This window comes from Dermochelys coriacea, chromosome 14 (assembly GCF_009764565.3).
Source record: "Dermochelys coriacea isolate rDerCor1 chromosome 14, rDerCor1.pri.v4, whole genome shotgun sequence".
Classification (NCBI taxonomy): domain Eukaryota; kingdom Metazoa; phylum Chordata; order Testudines; family Dermochelyidae; genus Dermochelys; species Dermochelys coriacea.
This window is the reverse complement of record NC_050081.1, coordinates 35,248,558-35,263,376: the sequence shown is the minus strand read 5'-3', so window position 1 is coordinate 35,263,376 and position 14,819 is coordinate 35,248,558. Positions and strand designations below refer to the sequence as shown.

Sequence of the window (14,819 nt, the reverse complement as noted above, 5' to 3'; positions counted from 1 at the left end):
TGGTCAGTTTCACCATAGAGATGGCGCGTTAGAATTGAAGAGAGTCCTTTTCAGAATCATTTCTGTTAGGGGGCTTATTCCTTCACCCTCTCACTTCCCTGGTCCTTCTCACACGAACAGAGAGTGACAATACCCTCCCCCACAGAAACAATACAATATTTTTCTGTGGGGAAAGGTCCCCTTCCTCTAGCAGTACCTCCATGCTGCCCCTACTACAATCCAGGTTATCCTTAGCCCATGCAGGGATGTCTTCCCACCCAGCCGGGGGTGGTGGGAGGGCATGTGCTGCTTTAATGGTCATAGTGGCTATCCCCATGGGAATGGTATCACCCTGACTGTCCTGCGTCTGCCCCAGTAAACACACCCAATTGGCTAAGTCCAGTACAAGTCCCAGTTTGTGTAAATCTCCTGCCCCCAACAAATTAAGCATATCATTACAACCCCACATAATCTCCCCTTCCCCCCAGATTCCTTTGATCTGTCCCCGCCTCAGGGTTAACTGTGTCTCCCCTCCCATTGCCCCTGCAATTGTCACAGTTCCTTTTGAGGGTCTCCCCTGTCCCCATGTGGTTAAGCTGATGGCTGCTCCAGTGTCTATCAAAAAATCCCTCTTGGGCCTCCCTTCGATCGCCCCCTGGAGCATGGGGTGACCAGATGCATCCCGTCCTAAACTGAGAACATGGATAGGATGCCTCCCAGGGCACCCCTAAGTCACAGCACCCACCTCTGTCCCTCCCACTGGTTCACAGGAGGACCGGGGGTCCCGGCACTGAACACATTCCTGCTGTCGCCAAGGAAAATTGTGTGTCTGGCATTTCAGGCAGTCCCAGTCCCCTGGCCTCCTGGGCCACTTTCCCCCTGATCTGGTAAGATCCTGAGTAGTCAGTTTAATCTGCAGTCTCTGGATCTGTTGCTCTATAGCTGCCCACTTGTCCCTGACTACCCCCCCTCCTCCCACAAAACCACAGCCTCTCCCTCTACCTCCTCCTCTCCGGACTGACCCACCCCTTTCCATCTTGTACTGATCCTCTGCAGTAATAACATGGACCAGCTCTCCCCTCGATGCATCTGCCTCCACACATCTGCCTGTTCCAGAAACTGGGGTAGTTGATTGGGAGCAAGTTCAGGATGCTGCAACCTTAAATGCTCCACAAACTGCGGATCGCTCAGCTCCAACCATTTCGCCAGTAATTCCACACCCCTACCCTGCTCCACAGCCCCACCAGGTCCTGGTGCCCCTGTCTGGGGTATCACCCATGCACCATGCCCATGCCTGTATGACATTAAGTGTATCCTGCCCTGTTTCCCCAGGGATTCACTTCATCTTATTCATCCCCACAGTATGAGAGTACACCCCAAACAACTGTTTGGCCACCTGTCTAGGGATTAGAAATGGATGTGCCAGTCCTGCCACATCGATTGCTAAGGTGCCCCATCCCAAAGACTACTCCAAATGATCACCTGGTCCTCACGAGTTAGATCCTCCATCTCCCTGCCCACTTCCACTAGCCACAGCACAAACTGATCCCAACCCTCTTGGGGTACCTTTCCCAAATGGCCCAGTACTGCCTCCTGGTCCTTCAGGGACAAGGGGCGGATTTATGCCTGCTCTACAACTTGTGGGGCATGGTCTCCCCTCCCACCCTGCAACCGGGGCCACTATTCCTGCCCCCTGCAGTTTCTCCCGGGTAGGTTCTCTCGCAGAGGCTATAACAGTGGATCGTCAGCTTACAACGTCCACTGGCAGTGGTGGGTACAGTGTTTTTTCAGGGTAGGGTGGTGGAGGTGTCTCCTTCAGTTCCATTAATGGGGTGGATGGTTTGGGGTCCCCAAGTCCATTGACCCCCATGTTTACATTGATACAATTCCTCCTCTGAGTCTCCTACACTCCCCAGCAGTTCGTCCCTCTCTCTCCGGATTGCCTCACAAGAATCCTCTGTCCGTGCAGCATCCCATGCCTTCAAATCCGCTACCTCTATTGCTAACATGGATTTTTCTGTTAAAATCCGTTGCTGTTCCACAATCCCCTCCAAATCCTTAATGTGTTGGAGGAGTTTGGCTTCTCTTTTTACCCAGCACACAACCCTTGTAATACCATTCCCTTTCTCCTACACTCCTTTCCCTTGGGGTCTCCCAAAACCTCTCCCATCTCCTTCTCAATCTTATCCCAGGTGGACCCCTGCTCCTGGTATGGGCCCTGATTCTTCCTTATCCATTTGTTCAAAAAATCTGTTACCTCAGTTTGCCAGAACCCGCAACTATCATCACGAGTTTGCCATACCCCCTCCAAGCAGCTGCACAGACTGTTGGGGAGGGGGACTTACAGGCTGCCACTCACCTATCCAATAGGTTTCAGAGTAGCAGCCGTGTTAGTCTGTATTCACAAAAAGAAAAGGAGTACTTGTGGCACCTTTAGAGACTAACAAATTTATTTGAGCATAAGCTTTCGTGAGCTACAGCTCACTTCATCGGATGCATTCGGTGGAAAATACAGTGGGAAGATTTATATACACACACAGAGAACACGAAACAATGGATTTTATCATACTCACTGTAAGGAGAGTGATCACTTAAGATGAGCCACCACCAGCAGCGGGGGGGAGGGGGAGGAGGAAAACCTTTCATGGTGACAAGCAAGGTAGGCCATTTCCAGCAGTTAACAAGAACATCTGAGGGACAGTCGGGAGTGGGGTGGCGGGAGAAATAACATGGGGAAATAGTTTTACTTTGTGTAATGACTCATCCATTCCCAGTCTCTATTCTAGCCTAAGTTAATTGTATCCAGTTTGCAAATTAATTCCAATTCAGCAGTCTCTTGTTGGAGTCTGTTTTTGAAGTTTTTTTGTTGAAGGATAGCCACTCTTAGGTCTGTAATCGAGTGACCAGAGAGATTGAAGTGTTCTCCAACTGGTTTTTGAATGTTATAATTCTTGACGTCTCATTTGTGTCCATTTATTCCTTTACGTAGAGACTGTCCAGTTTGACCAATGTACATGGCAGAGGGGCATTGCTGGCACATGATGGCATATATCCATACACCTATCCAATGCGATGCATCTGAGTCACGGCACCAAGATGTTAGGGGGCTTATTTCTTCACCCTCTCACTTCCCTGGTCCTTCTCGCATGAACAGAGAGCAACAATTCCCAAAGTCCGAAGGTGCAAACAATTCGATGTTTATTGGGCTGACCTTCCAGCAAGCTTAAATCCAAGTTCCTTTTCCTTATTTTTGAATCCCAACTTATTTCCTGTTTGCTCCTAATTTATATATAATATTCTTAGCTATACCTTAACCAATCAGTCTACTGAAATTTACCTAACCAATCCTAACATATTGTAACATGATTAGCTAGCCAATTATATCCCACCACTTTAATTAGTTTACACCCAGCAAAATTAATTGTACAGCAGACAGAAACAATCACAGAACCAGACAGAGACCATGCAAATAAACAATAGCAAAATGGGAACTATAATGACAAAACAATACAAAAGCGAGGATTTCACAATTACATCTATAAAGACATAAGGGTTTCCAAGCTGTGTCTATCGATAAGTGAGTTCTTACCAGACAAAAAACTATCAAACTAAATTTCATTTTACATCTTCTAGGCTCTTCCCATTCTCTGCAGGTGATAAATCGGATCACCTTTTTATCCCCAGATTGCCTTATTTCAACTAGTTTGGAATGTGAGGATGTGACCGGTCACTTCCCAGCTTATGGCTGCCTCTGCTGCTTAGCCAAAGGCATTAGCCTAAGAACAGGGCCTCAGACTGTCACGGTCAGAGAAGGCCCTTACACAGATTCTTTCTTTTATACCTCTATAACTAGCTAAATAATAAACATATACCTAAATTCTTAAAGTATAGGCCTTCACAGACAGGCTTTAATATCTATAGCCTAACAATTTCATCACGTTCTAGTCCAATGTCCAAATGTTCAATATCAGGGCGGTCCAGAGAGGACTGGAGATCTCAGTCTTACGACTCACACTCCCCACGAATAAAACTTAAGATGATCTGAGATAAAAGGATCAGGTCCCAAGAGTTTATATAGACATTTTTGCAGCCTCTCGACAGCAGGCAGTCCTTGGGTGAACAATAGGTTTTGGAAGTAAACTCTTATTTCCCAAACATCACAGGTAATAAAACTACATGGATTAACATAAAGTAATTATCCATAAAGCCATTCACAGACAGTTTACCACAAACTTTAAAAAGAGAAATATATACAATGACATTATTGCACCCAAGTTTCATTTAAATGTTAATATTTCCTTTTGACTTCTGAATTAACAAAATACAGTCCTAGACAGGACTGTATTTGGTTACACTGTTAATCTGTAACAAGATATAGGTAAACAGAGACTTCTACAATTACTATCTTCTAGGGCTGTCAAGCGATTAAAAAAATAATTGTGATTAATCATGCTATTAAACAAAAATAGAATACCATTTATTTAAATATTTTGGATGTTTTATACATTTTTAAATATATTAATTTCAATTCCAACACAGAATACACTCCATGCATCTGATGAAGTGCGTCATAGCCCAAAAAATTTACGCCCAAAGAAATGTGTTAGTCTCTAAGGTTCCACAAGGATTCCTTGTTGTTTTTACAGAATACAAAGTGTACAGTGATCACTTTATATTTTTTATTACAAATACTTGCACTGCAAAAAACAAAATAGTATTTTTCAGTTCACCAACTGCAATTACTTTAGTGCAATCTCTTTATCATGAAAGTTGAACTTACAAATGTAGAATTACGTAAAAAAAAAATAACTGCATTAAAAAATAAAACAATGTAAAACATTAGAGCCTACAACTCCACTCAGTCCTAGTTCTTGTACAGCCAATCACTCAGAAAAACAAGTTTGGTTACAATTTGCAGGAGATAATGCTGCCCGCTTCTTGTTTACAAGGTCACCTGAAAGTGAGAACAGGCATTCTCGTGGCACCGTTGCAGCCGGTGTTACAAGATATTTATGTGTCAGATGCACTAAAGAGTCATGTGTCCCTTCCTGCTGGAACCACCACTACAGAGGACATGAATCCATGCTAATGACGGGTTCTAACTGATAACGATGCAAAGCAGACCAGACCGACGTGCTCATTTTCATCAACTGAGTCAGATGCCACCAGCAGAAGGTTGATTTTCCATTTTGGTGGTTCGAGTTCTGTAGTTTCCCAATCAGGGTGTTCCTCTTTAAAGTCTTCTGAAAGCATGCTCCACACCTCATCCCTCTCAGATTTTGGAAGGTACTTTAGATTCTTAAACCTTGGGCTGAGTGCTGTAGCTATCTTTAGAAATCTCAGATAGTTACTTTCTTTGCGTTTTGTGAAATCTGCAGTGAAAGTGTCCCCTCATATGCTAGGTCATTATCTGTGACTTCTATATTATGAAATATTTGGCAGAATGTGTGTAAAATAGAACAGGCGACATACAATTCTCCTTCAAGGAGTTCAGTCACAAATTTAATTAATGCATTTTTTTTAAATGGCCATTGTCAGCATGGAAGCACGTCCGCTGGAATGGTGGCTGAAGCATGAACGGATATATGCATGTTTAGCATATCTTGCACATCAATACCTACATTGCCAGCTACAAACATGCCATGCGAACACCTTCTCACACTTTCAGGTGACATCATAAATTAGAACTTGTTTGTCATAGCGAGTGGCAGAAAAAGAAGTAGCACTGAGTTTTTAATTGCTTTATTTTTGAGTGCACTTATGTAATTAAAATCATCTATGTTTCTAAGTTACACTTTCCTGATAAAGAGATTGCACGACAATACTTGTATGAGGTGAATTGAAAAATACTATTTTTGTTTTTCATGTTTACAGTACAAATATTTGTAATAAAAATAATATAAAGTGAGCACTGTACACTTTCTATTCTTTGTTGTGATAGAAATCAATAGATATGAAAACGTAGAAAAACAGCCAAAAACATTTAACAAATTTCAATTGGGATTCTATTGTTTAATAATGTGATTCATCGAGATTAATTTTTCTAACTACAATGAATTTTTTGGGGTTAATCACATGAGTTAACTGCAATTAATCAACAGCACTACTATCTTCTTCCAGTTTTTTAACAACACCAGTTTACATTTCAAAGTTCTAGTCTATATTACTTCGAATGGCCCCAAATACTATTTACACACTTTTCTAACATGTCTCTAAAGGTTGAATCTGGCTCAATTAGCCTGCAAGGTTCTTAACTCTTTTTGGCCAGGTGTCACAGAAGTTTAGATCATGTGTGAATTCTCCCATGTTTAATGAGGTGTGATCCCTGTGTACAACTTTTGTCACAGTCCAAGCACTTATGGAGTCTTGTGGATTTTCTGATGTAAAACAAGGACTGATCAGTTTCTGCAATGTTTCCCACAGTCTAAGCAGTTATGGGACCTCTCTCCTGTGTAGATTGGTTGATGTTCTGTAGGGCTGAGGTGTTTCTGAAACCTTTCCCATGGTCCAAGCATTTGACCACGGTATGAAACATTCTCCATCGTCTAAGCACTTATGGGGTCTCCTGTGTGGATTCTCTGATGTAAAACATGGGCTGAGCTCTATATAAAACTTTCCCCACAGCCTAAGCACTGATAGGGTCTCTCTCCTGTGTGGATTAGCTGATGTTTAACAAGGTCTGACCAATGTAGGAACATTTTTCCAGTCTGAGCATTGATGGGGTCTCTCTCCTGGGTGGATCCTCTGAGTGTAATAAAATCAAATCTTTGTGTGAAACTTTTCACATGGTCCAAACACTCATGGGGTGTGTCTCTTGTGTGAATTGCCTGATGTGAAACAAGTTCTTTCCTCCATTTAAAAGGTCTTTCACAGGTTAAGCAATTATGGGTTCACTCCTCTGTGTGGATTCTCTGATGTAAAACAAGGGATGACATCTATTTAAAACATTTTTCCATCGTCTAGGCACTTACGGGGATCTCTCTTGTGTGTGGACTGCCTGATCTTTAGAAGGGCTGATCTGTTTCTGAAACCTTTCCAAGAGTCTTATGGTCTCCCTCTTGTATGAGCTGCTTGATGTTTAACAAGGTGGGACCTCTGTCTGAAACTTTTCCCACAGTCTAAGCACTTATGGGGTTTCTCTCCAGTGTGGACTGCCTGATGTACAACAAGGTTTGACCTCTGTATGAAATTTTTTCCACAGTCTAAGCACTTATGGGGTCTCTCTCCAGTGTGGATTGCCTGATGCACAAGAAGTTTGACCTCTGTGTGAAACTTTTCCCACAGTCTATGCACTTATGGGGTGTCTCTCCAGTGTGGACTGCCTGATGTTTAACAAGGGCTGACCTATGTAGAAAACTTTTTCCACAGTCTAAGCACTTATGGGGTCTGTCTTCTGAATGGATTTTCTGATGTGCAATCAGTGATGACTTCCAATTCAAACAATTTCTGTCCTCAAGGCACCGAGAGGGTTTCTCTCCCATTTGGCTTCTCCCATGGTTAGTAAGTTGTGAGCACTTATTGAAGTTTTCCCCATAGTCCAAGCATTGAAGTGTTTTCTCTCCAGTATTTATTGCCTGAAGTGTAACAAGCTGTGGTCTCAGAACAAATCCTTTCCCATAACCGAGGCATTCATAGCATTTGTCTTCCTTGGGGGTTGTCTGCCGGGCTGTGGGATTCCTGTGTCCTTCCCCATATATAATAGATTCATCCATTTGCTCCCTTGAGTGGTTTCCCAGCAGCCTCTTTGACCTCTGCCAATTTCCCCAGGCTTCTCGCTGTGCCAAGCACTGGGAAAAATTCCCGTCAGCTCTTCCCACAAAAGTCCCATGTGGTTTCCCATCCCCAGAAACTTCCTGCTGTTGATTCCCCTCCTTCTTCTCACTCACTCTCTCATCACCTGCTGGGAGAGAGACAATCCAGACAGGAGTCATTGTGCTGAGGAGAAATTAAGAGGAATTGCACCAAGGGAAAACCCAACATACTAAAGCTGCACAGACAGAGCAATTGGATTCTGCCTCCACTTCCCACCCAAACTTTTACAGAGAAGGAAAGTAGGGAAGGAAACTCCTGCAGGTAACAGGACCTGTGGGAAGTGATGTCAGTGATAGATGCTGCCTGCAGCCCTGCTCTGGATGAGATGAGGAAGAAACTGAGGGCACTTACTGATACCTCATTTTGGGGATTCTCAACTTGTTCCTTCATTCACCAGATGGTTTGTGTGTCAGTCCTCACCTGCGCGGGAGCCTCTTGGGATCTCTTTTTTCTCACAGGCCTGAAGATCGGGCACCCACGGCTCTTCCCCTTGTTCCAGCCAGGTGGGATTTTATCAATGGTGGTTAGTGACCCTGGGGGAATGCTTTAGCCATGGATTTTACCTGTTAAAGTTAAACTCAGCCTATCTGAATCCTGTTATACCTGGTGTTTGGTGTGCAGCCTTTTGATCTTATTGCTTCGCTCACTAGGTCTTCAATCTTAACTAATAAACTCCTGTTTTTTCACTAAAAATATATCTCAGTGCTGTGATGTTCTATTGGTGCTGATCCTCAGTTGATTCAAACAAGCTCGTGTTGTCCCGACGGCTTACCTGGGAATTAATGAGTATCCAGTGGAGAGGGGGTGGACACTACAGAAGGACACGACAGAGGGGCTGGAGACAAGGTCGCACCCAGTGTTAATCTGCAAGGCAAAATTAGGACTGGCAGAGCCCTGATGAGTTCCTGTGGGGAGGTAAAAGGCTGGGAGTGGCAGGGAACTGACAACCATTGAAGCAGAAGCACGATTCCCTCACACTGAGACGGGGTGGGGGAGAAACAAGAAGATTCACTGTCCAGGGTGTTGGGATGGTGCTGAATTATTATGAATTACTGCGCTTCTTATTAATGAATGTGGTGAACATGAATGTGGTACAGCTTGATATGTTTGAATTTGCTAGAGGATTCTGGGAGCAGGGCCTTCTGAGCATCAAATGTTTAAAGTGGAAATTCTGTATTCTGTGTGTCTGTTCTGTTACTGACCTTTATCAGTCAATATGCCGGCTCACTAGGTAAAAAAAAAAAATGTATAAACATGAGATCAGTGAGCTTGGCACAAGCTGACCCAGGGCAAAATGACCAGAATGACCCCTTTGGGAAGCATCATGCTGACCGCTTACGTGAATGATTGATGAGAGCGTAACCGTGGGGTGATGTCTGGTGGGTACCCCTTCTGCAGTCCCTTCCAAAGTATTAATTAGGAGAAAATTAGTAATAAAAGGTCCACAGGGTATGGGACTCCTTTGAAAACCACTGCCTCGGGGGAATCCTTGATAGACTAGGTGCCTGAGAAGAGAAGACAATGAAAGAGACAAATCCTCATCTAGATCAGTAGCTATACCTGCTTTGCTAGCCAATCAGAATACTGCGTGGGGCCAGCATAAATACTGAGGATTTGTGCTCGGGGAATTGAGGCTCACTAGGGAGACGTGCATTAGATTACCTTATACATCTGATGAAGTGAGCTGTAGATTATGAAAGCTTATGCTCAAATAAATTTGTTAGTCTCCAAGGTGCCACAAGTACTCCTTTTCTTTTTGCGAATACAGACTAACACAGCTGCTACTCTGAAACCTGTCATTATACTGAGTCTGTGATTCTTTCTCAAATAAACTGTTTTGCATGGAGTCTACTGAATCTGACTTGTTGATCGGTACCGGGAAACATTCTGCCCAGCTGTGAGCCATTAAAGAGCCATTTCAACATTTCGTAGCCAAGGATGGTGACCATGCCAATGACTAAGTTAACTGTTTCTGAACTGGTTGGATAAGCTAAAATATTGTCTTAAGATATTAGACCCAGTGGCCGGGGAACCGAGAATTGGATCAGATTGGTTACAGATTATTGGGAGAGAGGGAAATACACAGGTGCTCGGGGTTGTATGTGTGCTATCTTCAAGTCTATGACGTTCTGCAAGTGTGAGCAAGGTGGGTTTACTCAGGGAGGACAAGGGGGACACCCTGAAGCCTCCAGCTATGGTTGATGAGTGCTTGTTAAGACAGGTGTTTAAAAGCTTGGGGTCTGATCCATGTGTGACTACTTCAGTCTCTACACTACATAAGAAAGGTTTGGAAAACTTGTTGTTGAGGAATCAAGAGGGCTATTCCCCCAAGAAAGTCCAAACAGCAGCATGAGTCACCTGTGCTATGTTTCAGGCTATAAATAAGCTCACAGAAAAGCACAATGCCTGTGAATATGAAATGGAAAATTTGGAACTGGAACAGAAAAGCTAAAATTGCAACATGAAAACCAGAAATAAAATCTGGGTAGTTGGATGAGGGCGGGGATCCCAGGGCACGGTCAGGAAGCAGGTTGGGTTGGATGAGGTTGGGGGTTCCAGGGCATGGTCAGGGAGTAGGGAGGGTTGGATGGGGGTGGGGGTGCCAGGAGGTGGGCAGGGGGAGTGGATAGGAGGAAGGAGATCAAGGGGGCAATCAAGGGTCAGGGAGTGGGACAGGGTTGGATAGGGGGCACAGCCTTTCCTACCTGTCCCTCCATACAATTTTGGTATCGGATGTGGCCCTCAGGCCAAAAGTTTGCCTACCCCTGCTCTAGAGTCATTGTTACCCTCTTGCTCTAACCCAGGGGCTATTTAATTATTTAGACAAAGTGGAGCACCATGATCAGAAGAGATTGAGGGGGATCCTCACATCAGAATATCCCAGACCCCCATGGTTAGGGCAGTCACCTGAGAGGTGCCAAATCTCTGTTCAAACCCTTCCTCCCCATCACACAGAGCAGAGAGTAGAACCTGAGTCTCCCAGACGCCAGGTGAGTGTCCTAACCACTGGGCTCAATGTTATAAAGGAGCCTCTACCAGCACCTCCTCTGGATTTTGCCTGAGCCCTAATCCAAAAGGGGTGTTCAGTGCACTCCTACAGGATTGGGCCCCACAGGCAAGAGAGGCTTTCCACTGCCTGCTTTCTGGTTTGAGGATCCTTCTGGGGTTTAGGTGTGAGGCAGGTGTCTGGACACTGAGAAAGAGGCAGCAGTGCCCAGGCCCAGAAGCAGAAGTTTAGGAATCTTGGGAAATTTTACCATCGAAATGTTGGTGCTGAGTGAGTTGAGGCCCCTGCAGAGTTAGGGGCAGCCAGGCAGAGGTTTTCTGGATTTCAGTGGCATCTAATTCTGAGAGTCAGGGGTTGAAACTGGGCTTTAGCCACCTAAGTCCCATTTGGGATCTGGGTCTTCACCACTCCACTTCACCACAGTTTCCCATCTGTGAAATGGGGAGAACATCACTTACCTTCACTGTAAAGTGCTTGAGCTCTACAGATGAGAAGTGCTATGTACGCGCTAGGGGAGCATGAGTGTAATGAAATGGCCCATGAGTCTCCACATGTCTGTGACTTGCCATCACAGGGAAAGACAGAAGCTTACAGGTAGGAAATTGTTTCTCATTTTGACTCTCTGGGCTGGTTTATCCAGGACCAAGAGCAATTTCTGCTGGCCCAGCTGGGGGAACTGGACAGGGAGATTGGGAAGAAATGAAGTGAAAATGCCACCAACTTTTCAAAGCCCATATCTCCTCTTTACAAGCTGATCAGTGAGCTGGGCAGGGCCAGCAGCCAGCAAGTGAATTTCTGCAGGTGAGACTGTTCCAGCCACCCAGACCCCTGCACAGAGATAGGACAGCTCCTGAATCCTGGGCGCTGGAGTCTGGCACTCAGAGATCACAGCGTAACTCGGTGTGTGCATGGCAGAGACGGGAATTATTACTGTTCTTTGTAGAGTTACAGACATGCAGATGTTAGAGGTGAAAAGCCTCATTTGCTCAGAGAATCCATGGCTTTGGGGCCAGGGCAGGGCCTCTGTTTCTGGTGTTTCTAAAATCCCTTCTGATCCCTGTTGACACCTAGCAGGTTTCACTGGTTTGCTTGTTTTCCCTAATTCTTTCCCTGCAGCCTTTACTGTCCCCGAATAGTCTTGTTTCTTTGGCTGCTTCCCCCTTTCCATTCCCAGGACAGGTTGGTTTATCCTTAGACCTCGGGGCAACCCCTTAGGGAGCCACTGGCTGATTCTCATTCCTGCACTCAGCGTTGTCAGGGCTGTCAGAGGCAGGTGCTGGCCTTGAGTTCAGTGGGCCAGACCCAGCCAGCCATTTTTATGCAGAACTCCCCAGTGTGCTGAGAGCTGCATTGATAACACGTAGCCATGTGGTCTTCTGTGCTGGGGCCTTTCACGGATTGGCTTCTACAACTGCCAGCACATGGTTTGCTGAAATCTCATCCCCTGATGCTGCTGCAAACGCTGATCCCTTCCCTCATTCTGCATTTGCTGAAAGGAGGATGCAACTTACCATGCACAGAGCCATCGCCCTGTATCCCAGATCCGACAGCCCCACCCCACTGTGTGACCTATTAGACCGAGTGCTCTTTTCTCTCTGTTTCCCCTCTAGGATGTCAGAGGCACCTCAACCAGACATGTGGCTCCTTCTCACTCCCCCTCACACCTCTTGAGACTGGCCAGGGGCTTGGCCACCAGGTGAAAGCCACGTCTCCCCAGGGCACCTCAGCACAGTGTGGACAGGAGCCACATTGCCGCTACTTTCACTTTGTTCAAGTTAACCTTGAGGTTCTTGCCCTGTGAACAAATCGGTGGATTTACCCATCCCGCGGGAAAGATTATGAACTTGTTACATCCCTGGGGGACTGGCTGCCTGTAGACACTGGGGATATATTATTGGCCTTTCACAGCTAGCTCTTTGCTTACCATAGGCACTTACTTTTATTTTTCCCCTGGGGTGCTCCAGCCCCGCTCTTCCCTGAGGCCACACCCCAACTATGCCCCTCCTCTGAGGCCCCGCCCTAACTCCGCCTCTTCCCGACCCCACTCCACCTCCTCCCCTAAGGCCTTGCCCTCTGTCTGCCTCTTCCCGCCCCTGCTCCAACCCCTCCCCGAAGCCGCAGCCAATCTGCAGCTCGCTGCTCTCCACCCTCCCCCAGGCACCTCCCCCAGCCACCAAACAGCTCATTTTCAGCCCCGCAGAACAGCTGTGACTGGTGGGTGCTGAGCAACCCCCATATTTGTTCTGTGGGTGTTTGAGCTCCGGAGCACCCCTGGGGTCAGCACCTCTGCTGCTTACAATCATGGGACCGAGCGGTAACCAAGTATAAACAGAGACGTACAATGAGACTTAGCCCAGGTACTGCTGTTAATGGGCAAGTCAGTGAGGCCTAAAGTTACAGCAGTGGCCTAATTTTGGGTGTCTCGGTTTATCTCCTTGAAATACAGGACTTCAGAGCACGTGTTCCACCCGCATTCGCAGCTGCAGCCGGAGTCAGTGGGCGCTGCCAGTGCCCAGCCCCTTGGAGAACCAGCCCCTCAGCACTTAGGTCAGTCCCCAAATTTGAACCCTAAATCAAAAGACATACTTGACATTTGGACCCAGGCCATCATTGTGCTCTGTTTGTACCTCCTCCCCAGCAGCTACAGGCACAGGGAGTGTTCCTGGGAGGGGTGGGAGGGAGTGGGGTTGGGGCATGGACAGGCTGGAGGAGGAGGGGTGGAGCAGGGATTGAGGGGTGTGGCCAGAGTGAAGCTGCACCTCTTGTACTCTGCACCCTGGCAAAGCCCCTTAGGACCATTAAACCAGGGGTGCAGCTCTGGCTGGAGCTTAGGACTTGCCTCGGTGCTGCTAAGGTCTGCATTGGCCCTTACAGCCACTGAATAGGGGGCCCATAGAACCAGCCCTCTCTCTATGTCAGCTTCCCCATCTATACAATGCCTGAGTGTCTATTCGCATTACAGTCTGTGGAGGATGAGGGCCACATGGTGCTGAGCTCTGAGCAGACACTGAGCAAATAGACCTGAAAAGCTTACGATTCAGTGTCCTGATCCTGAAAGGTCTCAGCGTCCCAGTGATCTCAAAGGGACCAGAGTGGGTAAAGTTACAGCCACCATTTACCGCGAAAGGGGCAGAGCACAAAAATGCCATCCCAGCTGTCTAACTGAATGCTTCTAAGTAACCAGCTGCACACGGTACATCCAACAGCCAGGGAAGAGAAATTACAGGTACTCTATGTACCATTCCAGTCTTTTTCGTTTCCATAACCCTGTACCAAAGCACTGAATCTGCTCTGCTCTGCAATGCTGAGTGAAGACCCAGGTACCTGAGACAGCAGCAGGGGAAAGGTGTTTGAATGATGCCTGCAAATCTCAAGCCGCATGGAGACCAGCAAAAGGACAGCACTTCACTCCACTGAGTTGCAACGTTTAGTAACCACGTTGTTAAATTGCTGTAACGCTTGACCCGGGTAACTAGCTGCATCCACAGCAGCATCTCTGCGCAGCACAGCTTCCCCGCCACAGCTGAATTCCCTCTCCGTGTCCCTGATGGCAGCTTCCCAGACTGCCTCAGGCCTCCTCCATCTGTCCCCACATCCCCTGCTGCAGCTGCAATGGGCAAGGGCCTGAGAGGTCTCTGTTTATCCCACACCACGTACCCTGCAGGCCCCAAGTGCGAGCTCCCCGCACGCCTGCTGCCCTCGGCCATTGGGCCCCAGCCCTCAGCGGGGGGACAGGAGCTTGGTCTCTCTGCAGTCCCTGGACCCTCTGCTGGGACTGACAAACAGGGAGAAAATGGGAGCAGGCCTTATAGATTCATAGATACTAAGGTCAGAAGGGACCATTCTGATCATCTAGTCCGACCTCCTGCACAGCGCAGGCCCCAGAATCTCACCCACCCACTCCTATGAAAAACCTCACCCATGTCTGAGCTATTGAAGTCCTTAAATCATGGTTCAAAGACTTCAAGGAGCAGAGAAGCCTCCCTCAAGTCAACCATGCCCCATGCTACAGAGGAAGGCG

At 46.8% G+C, this 14,819-nt stretch overlaps 4 protein-coding genes and 1 long non-coding RNA gene across 5 annotated transcripts in view; 1 reads left to right on the top strand and 4 right to left on the bottom strand.

Annotated features, from left to right (window-relative positions):
• The window catches only part of LOC119843274 (zinc finger protein 850-like), a 1,382,451-nt gene that overhangs the window by 192,091 nt on the left and 1,175,541 nt on the right, over positions 1-14,819 (bottom strand). The window lies entirely within an intron of this gene.
• The window catches only part of LOC119842642 (zinc finger protein 239-like), a 1,225,455-nt gene that overhangs the window by 658,453 nt on the left and 552,183 nt on the right, over positions 1-14,819 (bottom strand). The window lies entirely within an intron of this gene.
• LOC119843367 (zinc finger protein 664-like) overlaps positions 1-14,819 on the bottom strand; it is a 1,158,238-nt gene that overhangs the window by 740,102 nt on the left and 403,317 nt on the right. The gene's annotated exons all lie outside the window — the stretch shown is intronic.
• LOC119843338 (zinc finger protein 850-like) overlaps positions 1-14,819 on the bottom strand; it is a 621,437-nt gene that overhangs the window by 203,301 nt on the left and 403,317 nt on the right. The window lies entirely within an intron of this gene.
• LOC122456664 lies at positions 10,872-13,399 on the top strand. Its single transcript, XR_006275654.1, has 3 exons — positions 10,872-11,977; positions 12,409-12,607; positions 13,245-13,399. It is a non-coding gene; the product is annotated as an uncharacterized LOC122456664 (long non-coding RNA).